The sequence below is a fragment of the Camellia sinensis genome, chromosome 14, assembly GCF_055761805.1.
Source record: "Camellia sinensis isolate YWXY chromosome 14, ASM5576180v1, whole genome shotgun sequence".
NCBI classification, from domain to species: domain Eukaryota; kingdom Viridiplantae; phylum Streptophyta; class Magnoliopsida; order Ericales; family Theaceae; genus Camellia; species Camellia sinensis.
Window position 1 is genome coordinate 115,823,685 of NC_138974.1, and position 21,940 is coordinate 115,845,624.

The following is a 21,940-nucleotide window of genomic DNA, read 5'->3' on the forward strand; positions in this document are numbered from 1 at the left end:
CCATCCATTCATGTCAAAACGGCCTCTGGCCCATACATTCATGTCAAAACGGCCTCTAGCCCGTTCATTCATGTCAAAATGGCCTCTGGCCCATACATTTGGCATAGCAAACAGTGTCCACCAATCAAATCCACGAACTTACAAAACTTACATAAAAGCAAGCAATTGGACAACAACATATTTTAGATATCTTTGTCGAGATATTACTCACAGTGATCGGCTGATTGATTTTCCCTGGAGGTTGACCCAACACATCACATAACACATATGGGTCACAATCGATTCAATCCGTTCTTAATTCACATATTCCTCTTTAGGCTTCATTCTTGTCTCTTTAACTCATTTTCAATGTTCAATGCATGCCTAAGAGTGCTTACAAGTGAAAGAGGACGGAAAACGAAACATAGAACGCATAAACAAAATTTCAAAAAACAGGGTCCCCGCTCGAGCATGGACTTCCCCGCTCGAGCGGACCCAAGAGGCCTGCAAAAGTATTGGATGCATCAAATTTACGCTCGAGCGTGAGTTCTAGCGCTCGAGCGGAAGGCCTCTCTACATGGCATCCTGCTCGAGCGTGAACTTCCCCGCTCGAGCAGGAGTCATGTCTGCAAAATATGCTGGGAGCCCGTATTTCATGCTCGAGTGGCAGTTTCCCCGCTCAAGCAGGCACCAAATTTTATGGGTTTTCCAGCTAAGTTCTTGAGCTTCAACTTGACATTCCAACCAACATTTCTTGCATATAATCGCTCAAACTTCAAATATACTTGTGCTATCATGGTACCAACATTAAATTACAACACAATGAAGCTCAATTTCTTGTATTACTTACATGCATGTCCCAAATTAACCCAAATTCATCACCAACACATCGAATTCAAACATGCAAAGCTTACACTTTCATGATTTACACTTGTATGTGGGAAATACATATTATTCTCAACTTAATTGGTGAAGGGATGATCAAACACATGGATTTCAAACAAGATTCAACATGAATTACACACTTTATGCCCAAACATGGGAATTTATAGCAATTTCCTACATGCATGCATCTATTGGCTTCAAATACAACAAAATCAACTCAATTTCCTCATAATCAATTTAATCCATGCTCTTGACCATTATTCAAACTTGAATTCACAAGATTACAAACTAGGATCCATAAATTACTCACCTAGAGGCTTAATTCTCCCAATCTATAGCAAAATCTTGAGTTTAATCTGCAAGAGGTTCAAGTCTTGAACCAAAATTGCACAATTCTCCCCTTTCTCCTCTATAGCCAACCCTCTCCCCCGTTCTTAGAGTTCTTCTCAGCCAAATGAGAATTAAAGAGAGAGTTTGAATGAAAGTGGCCCACTATAAACCCCTACTCAACACAATATTTTAATATAAGGTATTTGGGCACTTAATCCATTAATTTAATCAATTTAATTTGATCCGAATCAATTTTCAATCAAATTTCACCGTAGACTCTAAAAATTATGCCAATCATAATGGCGCAGTCAATTTCGGTTTTGTGGCCGATAGGGCCTTCAATTTAATTTCCAAAGTAGATAATCGAACAGATATTCCTACGGTGAACAGATAGAAATTCAAAATCACATATTTTCACATAATGGCACACAAAATCATATCAAACACATAATCATATTCGTATTAAGGGCCAATTAGCATAATAGGGGACAAGGTTATCACAGTGTCTTTCATTGCATTAATTATTTTTTTGTCCCATCGTATCCAAAACCATCACGCAATCAACTTGCGACCATTGATGGTTTCGGAATCGAATCCGCTCTTCCATTGAGTTTCTTCATGATAGAGCAGAGCAGAAGGAGCAAACATGGATTAGAAATGTTCTGTTTGTACTGTTTTCACCTCAGAGCACAAAAACATTTTTTTGCAACAAAATAAGGCATGACCGGATTTATTTGGGCCCGACTAGGCTTCATTGGGGGGCCAACCGGGCTCCAATGCATAGTAAACAGGGCATTTTTGGTTGAAACAGAGGGCAGTGGCTGAAGGTGAAACAACGGAGTTTCACATAGGGCAAACAGAACAGTTTCTGAAAACTGTCTTCATCTACGTGCATGCGATCCTTGTGAATTCTTTACATATTCTTGTTGCAATGTTAACGTTGGAATAAATTAGATGGTTCTTTTGTTATTTATCATTCATTCGGATTTGTAATAAGTAGTTAATTCAGACACTTAGACGTTCGGACCCTCTTGTGCGAAGGCCAAATATGTAATAATGTGTTTATGTCTTCCAAATCTCATTTCTTTCTCCTTTTTATTTATCCGCTAATAATGGTAGTATCATGTTTTACATTTTTCATATCATTACCATGCTTTACAATATTCATTTTTTTATGCATTTGGCTCGGTACATCATTCTAACCTTGTAGTTGTTTATTATTCAAAAGAAAAATGTGTTTAATTGCATAATATCAAATTGATTCACATGTCATACTAGTAGTCGAGCCTATTAGTTGCATTAGTCATTTTACAATGTTAGGATCACGCATTTTTTTCTAACCATTTTATTTCTTTTGGCTTACCTTGGAGTACTAGGTGAGCATTCATTGCCTTAGCATATTCCATGCGTGTGATTGTTACCATATCGAGTAAGCTTACCATGAGGCTAAGTGCTTAAATGAGATACCTGTTTGAATGCCGGTGGATGAAGGTGTTTTTACTTAAGTTGGAATAATGTGATTAATGTAAATACGAGCTTGCTTTTTTAAGTGACACGTATGCAAAACACTTTTTCAAAACGAACATAGAAAGCAATGTATTCCAAATTTTGTGAATTGGTTTATATTTGTGTGCATCACCTAGTAAAGATAGCATAATAATCAGAACAAGAGCATATAATGTAAATAAGAATCACATCATGATTAGTAGAGGCCGATCTATGATCGGGTGAGTGGAGTGCTCAATTCATGACCTTCCTCTCTCATACTTAAGTTCCCAAGCCGAGACACTTTGGTGATGACGGACACATGGGCATTGGGAAGAGTCATGGGTTTCCTAAATTTTCTAAAAATATTTAGGTGGCGACTCTGAAATCTGGCAATGCAGTCTATTTTTGGCATCTTTGATTCAAAACTTAATTTTCAAAAATGGTTTGACGCATTTGGACTCTCTTGTGTTTCTTCATTTCACATTGCACTTGTGAAATCAGATTCAGAACCACGGGAGTTCGAACTATAGGGCTATCGCATCCGAGGAGACTAAACCCTTCCGAGGAGCATGAAAAGCAAGCTATAGTCCTATGTACGTCTACACAGCTCTATGGACGTTATATGTTTAAATTTGCTTTCACTAGCCCCCGTATTTTGTTTATTTTGATCAGAGGCCTTTGGTAATCCTAGGATTACTGGCCGATTACGATAGTAAACCCATAGAAGTGCGTTTGGGTTGTGACAACAAAGGTATGAGAGCTCTCCGGCGAGACGACGATGCTGAGCCAAACCAGTGAAGCCATCAAGGAGTTAAACCAATGGATCTGGATCTCGTGGCTAGAGGATGACGGAGAAAGGACGGAGGCAGAGATGAAAGAGAAGGGGAGAGAGAGAGAGAGAGAGAGAGAGGCGTACGAGGGAATGATGAATGATTTGGTTTGGTTAGGGTTCAGAAATATATAAATGGGTAGTTTCATCATTTTGCATGAACTTGTCCTCATGGACATAATGTTTTAGTGCCTAGACATTTGAACAAAGAAAATTCAAAATGGATTTATCGCCCGAGCGCCCCAATATTTAATAACCAATATTTAATAAAACTCAATTTAGAATTTTTTTTTTAAAATTTTGTAATATAAATAATTTGGAGGGTGTGAACTACTTTACTAGTATAATATGCATAGTTTTTAAAAATTTTGGGGATGCGACCGCCCTTGCCCACACCCCCTAGATCCATCCTTGGCGGCGATTTTTTCCATAACAGACTTGGTCAATAATTTTGGCCCAAGCCTATCCTTCACACATCCATTACTCTATTACTCCATTCTTAAGGAAAATTTGGATGCCCAAAGGGTTCACAACTTTTTGGAAAACAAGGAATATAAATACCCATTAATACTTTCCTCTCTAATCAATGTGTGAGAGGTGGTTTTTTCACCTTCTCTAAAACTTCTTTCATGATGCCCACTTTATTAGACAATTTCTCATTCAACTTTAATAATTTTTGTTCATTCTTTTTGTCATATAACCTCATATTCAAGAGGATCTAAACCCACCATTATTTCCATCAAACACAACTCTCAATGTCACAAACTTTCTATCTCCAATTTATTGTGTAATATATAGGTTACATTCTTTGAACTCACATGCTTATCCATGGTTTTGTGCCTCTCCAACCCTCATAGTACAAGTTGTGAATTCAAGTTTCATGTGGAGTGTTGCAAGGTTATCTCCTTTTTCTTTTGCCTTAAATTTAGGTTAGAGCAGGTCCTTGAAAAAAAAAAAAAGAAAAAGAAAAAGAAAACAAAACAAAACAAAACCTCAGATGCTATGATATACAATAATAAAAATTTTACATCCATAGCAGTAGTTACTAAAATAATATAATAAGAACAACTAGCATAACTATGTAATAGTCATAATTTTTTTTAAAATTTATATAACAATATTCTATGTTAGAAAAATTGGGAGCAGAGTAAGAATATTGACAGCTTATTTGTATGTGTTACGAAGATCCACCAGTCTGTAAGACCAGACCAATTGCACACAGATTCATGCAAGGGTTGGATTTCTATTGGCCCAAATAGACTACATTGCTGCCAAGCTGGACAAGGTGTGCAATTCGGCATTATGAGAAATCCAAGTTCACTCTCTAAAAATTTTAATTTTTTTTGAACAGTATAAATTTAAATTTTGTTAGTTGTAGACTAAAATTAGTGAGGTTAAATTAAATTTGATCAAGACATACGTAAGAGCTCTCACAATTCGAATAATCCAAATTCTATTATTAATATATAAAGATATAAAATAAACTGAAAACATACATGTAAAAATTGATTATGTTCATATTGTTGAATTAAATCATATTTGCAATGTAATCAATCTATGGTTTAGGATGCACAACTTGAACAATTTTTTTAATCTTATTCCATGTTTATTAGTTTTTTGTGACATTTTTTTTATTTAATGTCGGAAAGCATGTTGAACTATGAATTGAGCAATAAGGAAATAATGAACATGTAATAGAAAGAACATTTCTCTGAAATATTAATCAATAATTAAAAGCTATAAATTTAATCAATAACAAAAAAACCACTCTGCGAAGATGCTTATAATCGAATTTATAATGGTAGAAAAACCTTAAGTTAGATCTATTACGAAACAACTATTAATATGCCTTTCAATGTACAAAAAAATACTCCTTCAAGCTAAAATGAATAAAAAAAAAAGAAAATTATTAAAAATGACAAATTTGAATTACAGCTCAAATTTAAATGCTTAAGGAAACATACCAAAACAAATATCAACCAAAATGAAAATTCCTCAACAAATTAATTGCAAAAACAAACATTTTTAAAATTGTGAAAACATAAATAAAAACTATTTTTAAATTATAAAATTGTAAATTACGAAACGAATAATTTTTTTATATATAAAAAAAAAAAAAACATAAATTGAGGGACTAAACGATGGAATATGGCCAAAATGTGCCTTAGGTCACAAAGAATCTATGCATTTTGAATGTTGGGCTATTTCAATTGAACATGGGCTTTTTGGAGTTAATCCATCAATGTGGAGCCAAACATCTCAATGTGTGCCAAATATTAATCTGATATATATATATATATATATATATTATATATGAATTTCAACTCACCCAAACATCCCCTAGGGTATGACAGATGGAAAGGTTCTTGATTCACAGTTTTCATTTCACAGCCCATCAATAAACTGATCACAAAGGCCCCAAGCAAGTACCCTGTTTTCCATGTTACTTCTATATGTACCTATATATTAATTAATTCTGCACACACACACACACACACACACACACACACACACAAAAAAAAAAAAAATTCCTTACCACTGTTCTAGTCTTTTCATGCTGTTAGGGAATCTGTCTATCCTCAAAATGAAAGCTAAATGGGGTCAAGACAAAGAGAGCTGTCACAATTTTTATATATATTGGATGGAAAAAAAGAACCATGCATGCTAATATATCCCTGCCTTTACAACCACTTTTTCATAGGTGTAATATCAATGTTATAGAATCTTTCTCTTTTGGCCCTGCAATCTTATTGAGAAAAGGGAGGATCTTCTATTGGTGGATACACATTCATTAAGAAGAAAAAAAAATATATATATTATTTTTTTATGATTTTTATACAGAATTACTCATCAGAATGACATGACAGTAATATTTTCATAAATAAAATATATCTTAATGAGTTTTAAGTTTAAAATGATAGACCCATAACTCTACACATCATTCTGTATACATTTTTTTTTTTATTTTAAATATCATTAGGCTTCCATTAATACAAGGTTTGCCTTAAGTTGTAGACTAAAAAGTCCTTTTTATGGGTAGGGCCAGTCTCATAATCTTAAAAAATAGTAGTGAGTTTGCTTATTGTGGAGGGTGTAATCAATATAAGTTGGCTGGATGAAGCTTTGGCAAACAGTAAAGAGAAAGCATTGAAAAGTTGAAACCTTGAAGTAGCTTCAATGTTTTCCTCTTACCTTTTTCTTCCCATATTTTTATTTATTTATTTATTTATTTATTTATTATTATTTGTGGGTGCTGATTGTATCTTGTTTTGGTAAGGACTTGTTTAGAAGAAGCTTCAGAAAATAAGAGTTTCTAATGATGATCAATTATCTCTAAGGAAGAGATGAGTGATCTAGGCTCCTCTTCTTTTGTAAAATAAACACCGTATAAACATTGTCAGTAGTTATCGGTTGGAGGCACTTTGACACTTAAGTAGCTGCTTCATCATCAAGTCAAGTGCTCAGATTTTTTTTTATCGACAAAATAAGTGACATTTTATTAAATAAATAAAACATTACAAAAAAAGCATGAATAGGCATCAAATTGGGAGAGCGAATAGCTTAAACCCAATTCAATGTGACAAATATGCACGTTTAGTTGGTACGAAACCAACGAACAATAACAAAACTCTCAATATAAACTAAACTCTTACACCAAAAACTCGTGTTGAATCTTTCATCCAAATTAATTTCTCCAAAATACTTTCACTTTTTGATCCTTGGTATTTCATTTATATGACGGCTAATTGTAATTCTCAATTTTATTTTATTTTTTTGGGGAAAAAAAAGACTGATTGATTGTCAAATTGAAATAAGTAGAAAAGCAAACATATTACAATACATTTGAGAGCAATCAAGCTTCCGACATATTCTTTGTTCAACTGCAGTTGGTTTTTTCTATGAGTGCCATTTTGTCTAATTGATTCATAATCTCTGATTAAATTTCTAATAAATTACCATATATGTCATATAATTAAATGAATTCAGTCTTATAGTAACTGCCGCAAAAAGTGTTTCAAAAATCTTAGCTAATTTTTAAATTCAATTCTCACCAAATATACATATGTTTTTAACTAGTTTGATCATGTGGACAAGAAAAAACTCTTTTAAAGGGTGTGTGTCATATGCACAATGTTACATATCTTTTTGGTACAAGTATACTTTTGTGACATATATTATGTAATCTTCTGATAAAATTACGACTATTTGTGATTCATAAATGAAATTACGCATATTGCGGTAATATTAACATTTATAACGCTATACATTTTTTCATTGAAACATTTTTAAATCACAAAATGTGTAATATTACCACAAAAATGAGTAACATTACAACAAAGATAATAACTTTAATTATTTATAAATCACAAATTATCATAGTCCTACTAAAAAGTTACATAATTGTTGTTACAAAAATACATAACATATATAAAAAAAAAAAATACATAAAAGTATGCATATGTTAGACACATCTATCTGGACAATGAAGCTTAATTATATATCTACTCATTTCCATTCCAACTTTGATGGATTCTTCCAACCTGAGGACCCAGAAGGACCCTTTAAGGTGTTTTCTTTACAATGAAAGAGAACAATGATATATGAATTATTTGGAACGAAAAAGGAAAAAATAAAGTAGCACACCCCTGCTTTTCTAGCTTCTATTGTCTGTGTGGCAAATCCTAAACTCATATATCTGAGAAAACCCAATAGAGGGACAAGGTCATTTGTTTTGTTGTGCATGGGTTTTGACAAACCTTAGTGGCTATCAATTGCATGTCACGTTGCTTTCCATATTATCTATTTCATTGTTTTTTTTTTTTTTTTTTTTTTTTTTTTTTTTTTTTTTTTTATGTCATTGTCTCATCTAATCTCCAGGTATATATGTGACCACAATTAAATTTTTTTGTTTTTAAAACTTAAAATTTTATTATGAAAAAAGTTTACGGATCAATTTTTATTGTCGTTAAAAGTAAAAAAAATACTTTATTGAAATACCACTAATAAATATATTTTTAGAAATAAAATAATTTGATGTAAAATAAGATTTATTTTTTGAGACAAATTTTGATCCCCAAAAAATAGTAATTCATCACTAGATCTCTAATTTCATCATTAAAAATATAACAATAATATTTTTGATAATTAAAATATTCACTTTGAAGAAGTTATTTTTGTTTCTAATACCTTTATTTGTTGTATTCAAGCTTTAAAAATACTCCAATCAAAAAAATTAGAGAAAAATAATATGCAAAATGTGTGGGCAAGTTGGCTCAAACTTCTTTTCCCTCTACTTCACCATAAAGAAAGAAGAAGAAAAGAGAAGAATGAATTCTCTTCTCTGAAGAAGACTAGAAGGATCAAGATGGAAGTTCCTGAATGGTCCAAAAGTAGCTAAAGCAAACCATCTTGAATTTAAGCTCCTGAAGGTCAGCAATGGAGGCACCTTAAAGCTTCTTGAACGCGTCTAAAACACGATGAAATTGCCGTCACCGCCTACGCATCGAGCCCTCGGAGAAAGCCTATAAATAGATAGGTAATGAATTATATTTGATATGCAAACATTGAATTGAAGAAGAAGAGAGTGGTGAGGAAACACTGAGTGAATTTGTATCTCTCCAAAATATATAAAATTTTCCCTATCCGTGGACATAGGCTATTGTTGAACCACATAAACTTTATGTTTCTCTCTTGTGTATGTTTGTTTGCATCAATTTGTGGTTCCCCTTGACCTAACAAGTATTCGGTTATGTCTTGCAAAAGATCAAAAGTATTCTGTCATGAAGAAGATGAATGCGAAAGATCTTTGGAAGAAGTTGAAGGACAAGCACATGATGAAAAACATAGAGAATCGGTTATACTTGAAAAAGAAGCTTTTTCGGTTTCAGTATAAAGAAAGAAATTCGATGTCCAAACACTTGAATGACTTTAACAAGATTCTTGTTGATCTACTCAATCTGAATGTTGAATTTGAAGATGAAGATAAGGCTTTATTGTTGTTGATTTCCTTACCAAATGAATATGAGCACTTGATTACCACACTGCTCTATGGGAAGGAAGAAATCAAGTTTGAATATGTGTCTAACACATTGGTTAACAATGAGTATCGGAAGAAGGATAAGAAGGCCCATTATCAAGACACATCAGGTGGAGCCTTAGTTGTACAAGGAAGATCAGAGAAAAAGAAGCAATCTGGGAGGGGGTCATACAAAAGTAGCAAAAACAGATCCCGCTCCATGTCTAAGGAACCGCCAACAAGAAGAATACCCGTTATAGATGAATGTGCCCTTTGTCGAAAGGAAGGACACTGGAAAGCTGATTGTCCAAAGAATAATGACAATGAGACATCTATAGTTAGCCTTACTCAGGAGAATGAGGATTTAGATTGTGTTTGTGTTGCTCCATCATTTTCGTGCCATTCTGATGAATGGATTATGGATTATGGATTCTGGATATACTTTCCACATGTGTCCCAATCGAGACAATTTTTTGACTTTGAGAAATTAGATAGTGGAATAGTTTTTATGGGTAACGATGTCGCCTATAAGACAATGGGAATTGGAAGCATCCAACTGAAGCTGTATAATGGAACAATTCAAGCTCTGAAAGAAGTACGGTATGTACTACAATTGAAGAAAAACCTCAGAGCACTTTAACATTCAAAGGTTTCAAGATTGCCTTGGAAGGTGGAGCTCTCGTAGTTGTATCGGGAACTCGGGTTATCATGAAAGGAAATAAAAAGAAGAATTTGTACTTCTTGCAAGGGAATACAGTTGTAGATGGAGCAGCCACCAACAGTAGAAAGAATGAAGAAGTTGACAAAGTTGACACAAATTGCATGAAGACTAAAGTCAAGTTCGAGATAGTAGAACATTGTATGGAAAAAAAGACGGACTATGTACATGCCAATATATGGGGCTTTGTAGAGTTGCATCGAAAGAAGGTAAGCACTGTTCTATCACATCTATTGAAGAATATTCTCATCGTGTTTACGATCACACTATGAAGAATAAGAATGAAATTGTGAACATCTTCATAACATGGGAGAAGATGATGGAAAACCAGACTGGTAGAAAATTGAAGACCTTAAGATCAGACAATGGTGGAGAGAACATTACTGATCTGTTGAAGGAACTCTGTTAGAAACAAGGTAGAGTACATCACATCACTAAAAAATGAACTCCACTACAGTACGGAATGACAGAATAGATGAACAGTAATCCGTTGAAAAGGTGCGATGTATGCTTGCTCAATCCGGTTTAGGCAACCAATTTTGGGCTAAAGCTGTGACATATGCCCACTGCCTGATCAACTATCTGCCGACTGTTGCAAATGAAGGAAGAACATCTTTAGAGGTATGATTCAGTACTCATGCCAACGACTATGATCAATTGCATGTATTTGGTAGTCTAGCTTACCATGTGCAGAGAAGTAAGCTTGATCCTAGAGCCAAAAAAGGAGTATTCTTGGGCTTTATTGTGAAGTAAAAAGGTATAGGCTTTGGTGCCCTGAATCGAAGAAGGTCATAGTTGGTCGAGATGTCATATTTAATGAGTCTGAAATGTTTAAGCAACTCAAGCATGAAGACTCTAGTGAACATAACCAAGCCATTGGAATGCAGCATGTGGAGCTTAATACACTAGTAGACTCAGAAGAACGAATTAAAAAAGGTGCAATTGAAGAAGAACTAGTCACAACAATATCGTAGCAAGGGTCTATTGCTACGAGGAAGTTGAATAAAGAGACCAGAAAACTGACTAGGTTCAGGAATATCGTATCTTATACATTTCTAGCAGTTGGAAATGATATCTCAATAATTGAAGCAACCAAGAAGAACCCCAAGCAAGAAAAACTAGCTGAAGAAAAAGTACATAATCTACACAAGAACAAAACTTTGGATGTGGAACGACTACCAAACAGGAAAAAGTTAACTGGCTTCAAATGGAATTCACCAAGAAGAATGGTGATTTGAAAGAATAAATTTTCTTATCTCAACTTGGAAGGTTTCTGTCACGACCCAAACCCGCCCCTATGGGTTTAGCACCGTAACCGGCTAGTAATCCGTGATTACCGAAGGCCTGCTTAACAGTAACAACAGTAATACAGAGTACAGGGGCTGGTGGAAACCAAAACAGTAATAAAAGATGTCCAATGAGCTGTGACAGTCTGTATGCAAAAAGACTTTTCATAACATATTCATATCCAGAACAAAAACAGTATATACATACATCATATACAATCATTCAGGTTAGGGACCAAATCCCTACCATAACGGTACAGTAACAGTCTATACAGTCTATACATAATAGAGACAGATAGGGTGAATCTGAGACACCTCAAAAGCAGCCTTAACTTGAACAGATCTGGAACCTCGAAGTGAGGCACGAAGGTTGGCTTGACAAAACAAGGGCTGAGCCTGACGCTTCTAGCAACGGTCCGGTGCCTGAACATCTACTTATATATATGAGCAGTGAGTTAAAACCCAGTGAATAGCATATACGTAAAGAGATTAAGAATGAATGCCCTTTCAATATTGAAAATAGTCATTTATCAGTATATCAGTCATTCAGTTTGTGGCTCATAATTCATGCCATAATAGTCATTCAGAAACTATAATAGTCATATGTGGTACATTCAATAGAAAAACAGTACAGTAGGTCTTAACAGACCGAACAATCAATTGATGGCCATCATATCAGTAAATAGTAGTGGTTCCAAACATGGGAACCAACAGAGATCTCTGTGACAGTAGCAGTACAATACAGTAACAGTAAATTGCTATGGATGCCACGAATACAGTTCACAAATAGGACAAACATTCATTCAGTAAGAAATATCATTTCAGAAAGCAGTACAGTTGTTCATTCAGAAAATATTCATGATTGAACATATCTTTACAACATTGTTACTCACAGAGTTCTGGGCTACAGATAAGTTAGTGCGCGTCCTCGGATGCCAACCCTACACAGTTACAAGATAAATACACACTAAGTCACATACTTGGGAATCGAAGACTTAGTCCCTACTTAGACTCGGTGTGGTTCTACGTCAATATCCTCATTAAGATGCCTTAAACTAGGCCTAAGAATGCCTAGGATGGAATGAGAATGCAAAGATGCACTTTTAAAAGACTTTCGAAAATTTGCTAAAACAGGGGTCCACGCTCAAGCGTGGCTTTCTACGCTCAAGCTGACATGCAGAACAAAGGACCGCTCGAGCGGACTGTAAAATCATGCAAAAGTACTGGATGCATGCAATTCACGCTCGACGGACGCTCGATCCCCGCTCAAGCGTGAGACACAAGTCCTCGCTCGAGCGTGCATTCCCTCGCTCGAGCAGACTGTAAACATGGGCAAAGTATTGGATACACGCATTTCCTGCTCGAGCGTCACTTTCCCCGCTCGAGCGGACTGCATGAACTCGGTGTGTATGCTCGAGCGTGGAGTTTTCCGCTCGAGCGTGAGTCCAAAATTTGGAATTTCCAGATTTAAAGCTCAAGCTCAAAACTCAACTTTAATGCATCAAATTCGATCCTTTTGGGCTAATTTTCTGAAAACACTTGTAAACTCATAATATGACATGTTTCAAAGATCAATTTGAGAAATCAAAGCCCAAAGGTAGTTCCATTGAACACAAATTCAAAGAAATTTTCATAAACATGAAGAACAATGCAAATTCAACACATGCATGGGTTCCTAGGAACACCAATGCTACAAAACAAGATCAAATGCAATGTTTGACTTCAAAACGTGGTGAGTTCATGGATCAAGACAAAAAATATGAACATGCATGCAATAATTTCCATGAAAACAACTCTAAGCTTTAAGATATGCACATGTATGCATGATTTAAGCCTCAATTCAACAATTTAAGCCAATTCTAGACTCAACTCACTAAACTTCTATGAATCATGCAAGATATAACTCAAATACAAGCTCAAGAAGATGGTTCTCCTACCTTAGGCCTTGAATTACAAGTGTAGAAGCTCAATTATGCAAGACTCCTTCAAATTCTCTAAATTTCCAAGCAAAACAAAATGAAATCAAGCTTCTCCTAGCTCTCTCTCTCTCTCTCTAGTCGGTTAGGCTCAGAAAACGGTTGAGGAAATGTTGTATCAAAAGTGTATGAAGTGGAGAGGGGTTGGCCTAGACTAATCCACTAGATGGCAAATTTGTAAATAAGTCCAACTTTTATAATTTACCTTAATTAATCCAATTTAGTCATACCAAATCACATTTCAATTAAATATACCATAAAATCACATTAATTCTAATTATCATAAAACACTAATCAATTTCGGATTCGGCCGCCGATAAGGCATTCAATTTGCAGTTTAGAACATAAAACACGAACAGATAATTTAGCAGTCAAACAGATAGACATGCACTTAGGCTATACATTCAATCAATCAGTTCAGGATTTCAGTCAATCAGTCATTTAACATGCTTAATCATAGATTAGCACTAATCAGTGGTGAGGGTTGTCACAGTTTCGAGTAGCTAGAAAGGAAAATTTCATTGGAAAAAAGAAATCTCTTTACATAATGAAGCAATCACCACAACATTGGTATGATCAGTCTGATCATTTTACGGTTACATAGAAGATGACTCTTGGAACGGAGAATCCCCACAATCGGGTTAGGGTTAGAAGCACAGTGCATCTCTCCTAGTAGAAGAAGAACATAATTGGAGTTAAGTTCGAACAGAGTTTGGGCTTAATTCATTTGGAGCAAATGTAAGCACCTTCAAGTGCATGGTAGTGTTGATTGCTCAAGATATAGTTTGGATAGAAAAATTTTCGTCAAGGTGGAGAATTGTGGGGAAGTTGACACAAACTTTTCTTCCCTCTTCTTCACCGTAAAGAAAGAAAAAGAAGAAGAAAAAAAAAGAATTATCTTTCCTGAAGAAGACTAGAAGGATCAAAATGAAAGCTCCTGGATGATCCAGAAGTAGTCAAAGCAAACCATCATGAATTGAAGCTCCTGAAGGTTAATAATGGAGGCACCTTGAAGCTTTCCGAACGTGTCCGAAACGCGGTGAAATTGCTGTCACCGCCTACACATCTCGCCTTCGGAGAAAGCTTATAAATAGATAGGTTATGAATTGTATTTGATATGCAAACATTGAATTGAAGAAGAAGAGAGTGGTGAGCAAACATTGAGTGAATTTGTATCTCTCCAAAATATATAGAATTTTCGCTGTCCGTAACGTAGGCTATTGCTGAACCACATAAACTCTGTTTTTCTCTCTTGTGTGTGTTTGTATGCATCAATTTATGGCTCCCCTTGACCCACCAAAATGAAGGTAAACAAGGGACAGTGGTCTCTTAAAAAGTTTATTTTGTGCTATAGGTTTCCCTACTATACCTTCATTTTTATATGTATTTTCAATGACTAAAAACATTTAGTCGGCAATTGTCACTACACTTTTAGCAACTAAAATTTAGTTTGGTTGGCGTTAGTTCATGTTTTAGCTACTAAATAATTTTAGACATCATATATTAATATTTTTCGATAAAAATAGTTTGTCGATAAAAATAGTGGCAAAATCAGTTACTAAAGCAAATAGTCAGCAAATTGTGTATAAAAATTAGTGGAAAAATTTTAAGATTGCTACACAAAGTTTTGCCTTTTTTTTCTTTCTATCAATCTCTTTAGTCCTTCACAACCAGGTTCTCTCTCTCTCTCTCTCTCTCTCTCAGAGAATCAATCACCACCGTTGCTCATCTCACCATCGCACATGACCACAGCCGCTCATCTTTTACCATCGCACATCATCGCATCGCCATTGCCACTCACCATTGTGTTGCCTCCCATTGACATTCAAGTTTTTCTTTCTCTCTGTCCATCTCTCTTTTTGTCTTTGTCTTTCTCATTTTTCCCATTTCACTCTAGCTCTAGGGTTTTATTTTATTTTATTTTATTATTATTTTTTTTGATGTTGTAGGATTTTGATTTCTATGAAATGAGTAAATGGGTTTTGATTTGTGTTCTAAATTTAAGATTTTTTGAACTGATTATTGGTGTGGTAGATGAGATTCCTTTTGCTAATTGCACCTGGGCCTCCCTCTGTCCTCTCTACTATACACACGCATGAGTTCTTCGGCCCAACCAACCTCCAAAGCTCTCATCCACCAGGTATTTCCTCATTTTGCCTCTCTCTCTCTCTCTTTATGCCCTCTCGCACTCCTAATTTGTGAACCCTATAATTTTTTTTCCTGCACAGTGTTGCTACTGCTCTCAATCACCACTGTTTCCACCATCAACCACTAGCTTTATCGCCCTCAAGTAACTCACTCACTCTCATTCCCTCTTTCTCTTGCTCCTTAATTTGTGAATTTCAATATTTTTTTTCTTTGAATAGCTTATTATTTAAAAAAAAAATTGTAGATTCTTTGATAGTAGAACTTTGTTCTCTCAATATTTTAGGTATTTTCTGTGAGTGTTGTTGCTACGTTTTGAAATCATATTAGTTTCTTCAATAATATTTGGATTATGCTTCTTTTCTTTTTTTCTTTTTTCTTTTTGTTTATTTATTAACTTTTGTGATTGTTCTAGTCAGATTTTGAAAATACTAAAACACTCTATTTGGTTTTACTTTTTAGATTTTTTTAATTTAAAAAAAAAAAACTAGAAACTAATTTGGAGAGAAAAGAAAAGGAAAAAAAAAGAATAAAACACTCATCAATTTCATATCACTTTCTCTTTTTTGGGTTGAAATAATATTTGAAAATTTGAAAATATTATTTTTCCTGTTAATTGCTTTCACACAGTTTATATTTTTTCGAATAAAAATTCATAAAACGGGTTTTTAAAATGAAACCAAATAGGGCATAAGAGTTTCGTATATGTTTTTTTCTTTGTCAAAAACAATATCATGTACCAAATAAATTTTAGAGAATAGAATTCAGTTTAACTATCATATATTTAATCATTGTAGCCTCAACTTCCAAAAAACACTTATAGTATGTTAAATGTATAACCCAAGCTATTGATATTTTTAGTTGTGTTTAAATGACTCCAGCAATTGATGAAGGAGGGACTTTCCTTTATGCTTGGATGGAGATTTGTAATTTTCTTTCTCATGGTACTTCACTTTTTCTCATGATGGCTTAAATATTATTAGAATGTCATGTTTGCTTCCATGCAAGCTCCATATTAATTTTGTTGCTTGGTTGCTTTATAGATTTATAAATTTGGGGTTGGATTAAATTGCAATGCACTTCATATCCAAATAATTAGGAACACAAGTCCATTGTATACTCCAAAGACATGAAGGATTGATTTTGTTGTTATTTTCTTTTTAGGATTGGCTTTGTGAAGTGTGGTTGAATTGGGTGCATACTAAGTGTTTGGTTTGTAGCTTTATGGATTTGTAAAGGAGGATGTGGCAGTTTATAGTCGAGGGCAGGGGGCAAAGGGAAAAAGAGGTGGCGGTTTGGGCACTGCTAAGGGTTAACTAGAAGATATTTAAGATGCACCCCCTATAACTTGAAAATTCCTTGAACTCTTTACTACAAGTCTCAAAATTCATTTGAACTCATACCTAGCAAAAAGAATAATTCAAATGAAATGTTGTAAAGGAAGAGCACTACTAAGTGACAATTAGAAGACAATTAAGATGCCTTGACAATTCATTGAACACTCTACTAACCAAGTTTAAAGTTTCATTAAACTCTCTACTATTTGGCCAAAGGGCAACTTCTTTATCCAAACACATTGTAAGTCTAAAAATTCATTGAACTAGCTATTGAAATGGAAATAAAATGTATATATGAATTATGAAACTTGGTTTTTACCATCCTTCACTCTCTCCTTTTTGTAACAAAAAATCAGTTTTAGTTGTTGATTGAGCAACATTAACAGAATTTCCCTTTTTGTTTGGTTGCTTCCCTTGTTTTAACATAAATATATACATTTCAAGAATGCTTTTTAATAGTTTTATTCTTGTTAGAAGTAAAGTAGTAGTTTACATAGATTTTATTGAAAATGCTTTTCAATATGATGAATCTATTTTTTATTGGTCCTTTTTCCCCACTATATGTTATAATCTCGTAAACCCAAAAAATACACTGACACATATTATGTACACAATAAATAAATGCATATTTACAAACTTAAACATATTTATATTCAAATTTATATAAATATTTATGTAGTCTTAAAGTGAATGTATATGTATTTATTTGCTGCATATATTAATTTATACATTTGGTAATTTAGGAGATTTGAGTTTTTATTAATTTATATATTTATCAATTGAGATCTAATCATGTTCAACATTTTTACTTAAATGCCCAAGGCTATTTGAAAATAATACATGATTCTTTAAAAATTGTGACTGGCTTTGCCTCGGGGTGAGAAATTCTATTTCCACACACTACTTCCACTCTTTTCACATCTTTTCTCAATACACACATTAAACAAAATTAAATTATCAACTTTCACTCAATACACATCCTACCATACCAAAAATACTCTTACCATCTTCATCCTCCAAACCCTAACCCTAACAAGCCACCACCGCTGTTGTCACCACCAGCAGCACCTCTTCCCCTCCATTTCACTTCCAGTTGTTACCCCCACCTCTCTCTCCACCCGCCAGCGCCACTTTCGGACCTCCATCGCCGAAATCGATCTCTGATTTCTTCTCTCTCTCTTAATCGCGAAGTAGGACTGTTAGCGGTGCCACCATCGCGACCTCAACCCTCTCTTCTTGAGATCAATCCCCCTCTCTCTTTCTCTCTCTCTCACAGTCACGAAGGGGGCAGAAAGTGAAGGCAATGGCGATTTGCTTGGTGGCAGAGAGAGACAAAGGCGAAGGAAGATCGCAGTGGTGGGCAATAAAGGTGGAGGGAGATCGCAGTGGTGCCCTGATCTTTTTCGCACGCAAAAGGGGGTTTCAGTGGTAGGGAAGAGGCGATGGAAAGAGTGGAGGAGGGGAGAGGCGGCGGCCACGGATGGTGATGGTGGAAACTGATGGTTTGAGAGAGTTAGAGTTAGGGTTTTGGAAAAGGGATATTTTGTTAATTCAATTTTAAGACAAAAATGTAATAAAAAAAAATCATTAAGTATGTGGAAAAAGAGGAAGTAGTGTGTGGAAATAGAATTTCCCTCTTGTGGTTGGCATTTTTACTCAAATGCCCACTTTGTCTTGTGGTTGGCATTTTTACTCAAATGCCCAAGGCTAGAAAACCCAACTAGGTTGGCCTTTCCTACCTCAAATTCGATAATGTGTTACATCTCCCCAAAACCCCACAAGTTTAAATTAATACATCAAAATAAAATTACAAACATTAATCCAAAAGTGTACATTAAATACACATATATATATATAATTATTAATATATTTTAATGGATTAAATTTGAATTGAACAGTGTAGATTTTTTTGGATACATATCAAAAAATATATATTTTGCAGGAGATAGTTTGAGTCGGGCTAATAGGATGATCAGGCTGGGCTTACCCATGTGGGCTCTTACGGACTGGATTCATGGACGGGCTTGGATTCCAAGCCATTGTCTAAAATCATAAATCATCTGTTATAGGTTGGGACGGAATGAGTACTCAAGTAGGTTGGGACGAGCTATGAGACGAATGGACCTGATTGGGTAATATAAGATTTTTTATTTGCAGAACATTTGATAACCCCTACTTATATGTAGTGTTAAATTTTTATCCTATATATTATTTTTTAAGTCACTTCTGTAGTCCAGACATTCATTTATCTATGACCAATTGATTTTAATTGAATGCGTTCAAAATCCTACAATGGTATTAAATGATTTCTCGAGCCAAATCTTTTGCCCAAAGCTATTTCTATTGCTCATTTTGCTACCATTCCCACATGTTTTGCACATGCTATACACAAAATAAAATAACATATTAATAAAATAATATATTATTTTTTAATAAGACACATATTATTTACATTCAATCTTTTTTTTTTTAGTTTACTGCTCACAAGTAAAAAATTAAACATAAATTTTTGAATTGTATATTAATTACTTCCACTCCCCACCCAAACAAATTTTAGTTGTTAATCAATATGGGTTTTTAATTTTTTTTGAAAATATAATAATTAGTTTTCTCTCCCCCAACCCAAACATTCAATATTTTTCCTTTCAAATGTATAAATAATATGTGCAATTTACTAAAATAAAATTAAAAAGCACAAATAATTTTATAAAATGTGTTCATTCTCTTTAAAAATTTAAAATATTAATTAAAAGAGCACAATAAAATGAAATTTTAAAATTAATAGAATTTAAGAACTTTATAAAGAACAAAATAATAGTATAAGACATTTCTTTTTAAATTTTATTGGTAAGGATTTCTATTATGAAAAATTTAAGTTACAAATATTTTGGATTGAATGGCCTAAACAATAGATTTTTTAAAAAAGTTTTGTAGTTTGAGACCTTAAAACTCTAAAAACGGTCTTTGTTAAAATTTAAAAAAACAAAAAAAATAAATAAATCATTTACAATATTATATATTAAAAGGATTGGATAATCTCATTTTACACTCTTTGTTTTTTAAAAAAAGAAAAAGTTATAGCATATTGCATTTTTTTAGTTTTGTATTGGTTAAATAAGTCATATTGTTTAGTAATTTTGTTAGTTTTCTTAACTTTTTTTTTTTTAATAACTTTCATTTAGGAAGAGACTTTTTTTCTTTTACTATTTTTCATTTCTAATGAATTTTTCTTTTAAAAAGAAAAAAACTGAATGCAATTTTTATTTTTAATTTTAATTTGGTGTAACCCAATTTTTTTTTTCAAAAGATAGATTTGAAAAATTTTTACATGATGAACTAAGTTAGGGAGTAAGACGAATAAGATTTTCTTTTTGGACGGGACTATACTGTAACAGTTTTTAAAATTTTCACTATTTAGCTTGTTTTATGAAATAATTTTTTTTTTCTTTTTTTCTTTTTTACCTTTTGATATTCGAAAAATGACAAACTGGTTTTTTTAACTAAAAAAAAAAAAAACTAAAAAATTACATTAAAAAACTTAGCCACAGGAGAAATTTGTTACATACTTGGTGGGCTAATTTTCAATGTTCAAAAAAGTATTCATAGTTTCATTCAAATATATATACATATATATAATTCAGATTGTAATGTGAAGAACTTACTCTAGATCAAATTCTAAGTATTAATATATAAGTATCAATTACTGCAAAACTCATTACTAAAGCTATTCCAAATTTTGACCCTAAACTATATTTCAAATTAATTTCACTTACTTGTAATACTCTTTGTATGAATAGAGTTTTTTTATTAAAAGTAAATGAATAACATTTCTTTCTTTGAGTGCACCTTCAATGAATAAACAAAATAAAAATGAAATGTAAAAAATGTTAAAATAATACCACTATAAAAAATATTAAATTATTCTACACATAAATAAATTCACTCTAACGAAATTTTATTGAACAAATCATATATTCTAATGGCGTTTGATTAAGTATCATTGTAAATACATTAATTTTAATTATTCTAAATTAGTGAACATATCACATATTCTAATGGAGTTTTTTTTTTTTTTTTTTTTTTTTTTTACAGCATTACTATAATTAACTCCAAAAACAAAAATATGTAATAGAGTTATAGATTAATTGTATACCTGATATAAGCTTTAAGTTTACATGAAGAAGAAAGTTTTGGTTGAGAAATACACCAAAGTCAGAAGTTTTTACAATTTTTGTTTTTCTTAAGTTGATATCTATGGAAATTTCAAGGCGAAGAGGCATAAATTAAGATGATACATTATATATATATAAAGCTAATACTTATCTTGTAACATCCTGAAAAATGAACCTCCATGTTCCCCTTCTTATCTGGGCATTACCAGTACAAGATTGACCACAAAACGAAGCAGAATAGTAATGACATAACATTAACAGCATTTCTTCTCTTTTGAACTATTTCCAAACTTTACAACATTATTTCATTACATTTACAGCCAAAATAAAATAGTTCAACAAACAAGAAATGATACAACAAAATCAACAACTGTTCATCCTTTCCTCAAAATTTGATCCTTGTTACATCAAGATACATGTCTACACATAGTCACCCAAAAACTGTCCCTAGCATACGCATAATATAATTTCAAACACAATCTTTCACATCCTAAAAGTTTTCTTCGTCTCAAAACATTCATTTAGGAGGCACTTTGTCTTCATTTCCTGTAATTGGTTTGTTTTGAGGTGAGCAAAAGCTCAATAGGTAATGCACTTAATATGTTATAACATTAATTGAAAAACACATGATCATACAATGTAACATTTGGTAAATTTTATTATGTATGTGCATGAATGCCTTTATGCATGAATATAAAATGAGCAATATAAAATTGAGTTAGCACTTCTTGAGTTCAAACAGGGCGGTAAATATACTGGCGGTGTATGGGAGGAAGTTT

General features: G+C 33.3%; 1 long non-coding RNA gene across 1 annotated transcript; it reads left to right on the forward strand.

Annotated features, from left to right (window-relative positions):
* The first annotated feature begins 15,670 nt into the window (after window positions 1-15,670).
* Window positions 15,671-19,276, forward strand: LOC114299632 (uncharacterized). Its single transcript, XR_003642399.2, has 3 exons — window positions 15,671-15,797; window positions 16,534-16,596; window positions 18,932-19,276. It is a non-coding gene; the product is annotated as an uncharacterized LOC114299632 (long non-coding RNA).
* The last annotated feature ends 2,664 nt before the right edge of the window (window positions 19,277-21,940 follow it).